Below are 3,201 nucleotides of genomic sequence, written 5' to 3' on the forward strand. Positions count from 1 at the left end.
ATCAAAAGGGACTGTTCCAGCTGTCTCAAGCTATCAATCAGCTTTCTATATGTTTCACTACCTCCTGATCCAGCGAAAAGCACAACACTTCAATTTCAAACCAAGTATTTTGCTGTTACTTAGGACGCTTTAAATCATATGTGATCTGAAGCCAAATTGTCCAATATCAGTGTAAAACACATCAATATTATCAGTTACTGGGAATCTTGATAAATGCACCCATTAAATGCTGCTCTCTAGCATACTGCACTTCCAGCTTTTTCTAAGGCTGCGTCAGAAACCCAGATTTTGTAAGTATTGCTGAAGCTAATGGAATAGGTGATGTCAAATATTTTGGCTTTGTTATGTTGCTTTACTGTCAAATGTACCAAGACGTGTGTATGATACATAAGTCACGCTATTATTTCACGCTGTTATTTCAGGCACTAAATTACTGATTTCACAGATTTGCATGGGCAGTGCACTTGTCCAGTGCAGCACCAGACAGTCTTAGACAAGGACTTTATTATGGGTAAAACTAGGAATTAAGAAAGAAGGGATTTGATTAGCCAATATGGGCTTCAAGTGCACAGTCATGTTTCCTAACTGTGCAGGATGGAATTCAGTCAATTTTCTCTTGCCTTATCCAAGGAGAAGAGTACAGAAATAATTTTTTAAAAAACCCTCTTTAGTTAATTAATCTGTCCAAAACCAACACAGCCAATTTACATCTCTAATTTTTGGCATGAAGTTATAGGATACAATTCATTTACAGATATATGCAACGGAGACCAAAATTACAAATCTGTACGCACAGGACATCAAACATTGAAGCCTAGTTTCTCCTACATGTGACAAGGTCTTCTACTAGACATGCAGTGAGAAAATCTTTTATCACTACTATCAGAAGTATGGTGTTGTAGACCCACCACTAGAGGGTGACAGAATATTATATTTAGTTAATGGTAGGACGTGGTATTGTACATACACATTAGCAAATATACATTAGGACCACAAACTAGCTTTTCTTGACAGTCCTTTATGCTCTTTGAGTGGCTTCTACTTGTTCTGCAGTTCAGGTTAAAGCCTCACTCTAAATCTTTCAAGTTCTTCATAGGCTAGGAGTAGGGTTTCTTATGGACCTGCCTCTCGATCTCACATCATCATCATCTAATACTGTTACCTAAATTAAAAAAAAAAATCAGAACGTGAAGACAAGGTTGGTTAGGCCAAGGCAATGGAATGCTACAAAGAAAGTATGACTGCCATTTAGGCACAACAGAAAACCACCTTTTTTCACGAGAATCTATTGTTTTACTGAAAAATGAAGAAAAAAAGGGAAGAACATTTTGAAATCCCAACAGAAAGAGAATGAAAGTAGAAGAGAAATAGGGAAAGGAAGGAAACAAAATAAACACTACTGTAACTCTTATGATAATGAATATAATTATATTAATTAAAAATACTGAGGGTGCATGACCCTCAGTCCACAAAATTATTCTACTTGGTCATACTTTCAAGGAAATGTGTGATGATACAGATGAATGATGTTCTTCAAAGAAAGTGTTGAGAGTTGATCATTTTGCACAAAGTTTGGGAAATGCTGAATCAAGTGCTTCCCCCCCAGTTTTCACCAAACTCATGCCTTTCCTTCCAATTCTAGAGCAAAGCAAACTTTCCCATCCACCATCTACTTCCCTATTGTGTGCCAAAACTCCTTATACATAATTGCCAAATTAAAGAATTAAATTAGGTTAAGGGGTTAAGCATTGCTCATCCAGTTGGGCTATTCTTTCCTAAGGAGAACTGCCCTGGAACTAATAGTCCTTCTCATCACAGACTGAACTCAGGCACGGGGGGGGTTGTCAGTTCCGTAAAGGAAAGTGGCAGTGGGATGTCCCTCACCCCAAAACATCCAACCCACTGCTACAGTTGAGAAATGATTTTTGGTACAGACATCCTGCTCAACCTAAGCAGTGTCAGAGAAAACAGCAACAGTCTAGTGATGCCAGCCTGGCATGTCCATGGCTTCCTTTGCGGTCATTTTACTTCCACTTTGAAAAGTCTGTAGTTGCACTTTAAACCCTCACCTGTAGATCTGGGTAACCAAACAGCTGTTGAAATCTACACATGGGTTTTGATCCCCTTTCTAACTTGTGGCTGCCTTCTGGCTATCATTGGATCTTCTAACCCCACGTCTGTTGGAACAGAAACAACAGCCGTGTGATTGAAAGTAAAACGAGGACATGTTTTAACAAGGCAGTACTCTAAGGGCCTGATCCTTAGACTACTGAATTTAATGGAAAGTCTCCTATTAACTTAAATGGAATTTGGATCAGAGCCCAACACTGTTACTTCAGTATTAATGTCTGGATGTCCATTTCATTTTTCATGAAAACCAGGTAGGACCTGGCTAACAGAGGCTGAGAATCATTCCCAATTGATGAGCACTACTTTTGACCTGTGTTTTTTCAGAAGCATACCTATAAACTACAAGTGCCTATACTTACGTCATTTTGCTTTTTTAACATGTTAATGCAGTTATTGTTAGAAATGTTGCCAGCAAGTAGGACCATATAGATATATATACACACATATGTACATGAACATCTTCAATTTACATACAGTATACACGCTTTATATTCAGTATTCTTATCTACTAAGATACCGTCATATATGGGAATTAAATAAATACTTTTGCAATAACTTCTTTCTAGTAAGCTGTACTCAACTAATATTGATGTTTGCAATATAAAATCAAAAAGTCAGTGTTGTCTCAAAGAAACCATAGTTGTTCAACTTACAGAGAAAAAATTTTTTTCTCATTCTATTGGTTTCACAAAAACAGTTAATGATCAAAGTCTTTCAGCTGGAGCAATATAATTTCGGTCACTTACAGATCAGCCATTATCAAAATACTTCTTCATTAACATCAGCAAGTAAGCTCTCCTTTATAGTAAAATATGTGTAAGATTGCGGAACTGGTGCACATTCAGTAAATGTTCTTGGTACTACTGGATGCCTATGTGTCCTTTAAATACATGCTGAGAGACCTCCCCAAGGGCAAAGACATGAGCCTTATGGCCAACGTGGCCAGCATAAACTTTCAACCAATGCAAACAGCTTTACTTGTGGGTAAACGTAACCTATTCCAACCTCAGAAGATTTTTTTACATAGCCAAAATGGTGCAACATGGTTTTATTTTAAATGAGAAACAGGTG

This window comes from Fulmarus glacialis, unplaced genomic scaffold, assembly GCF_000690835.1.
Source record: "Fulmarus glacialis isolate BGI_N327 unplaced genomic scaffold, ASM69083v1 scaffold11064, whole genome shotgun sequence".
Classification (NCBI taxonomy): Eukaryota; Metazoa; Chordata; class Aves; order Procellariiformes; family Procellariidae; genus Fulmarus; species Fulmarus glacialis.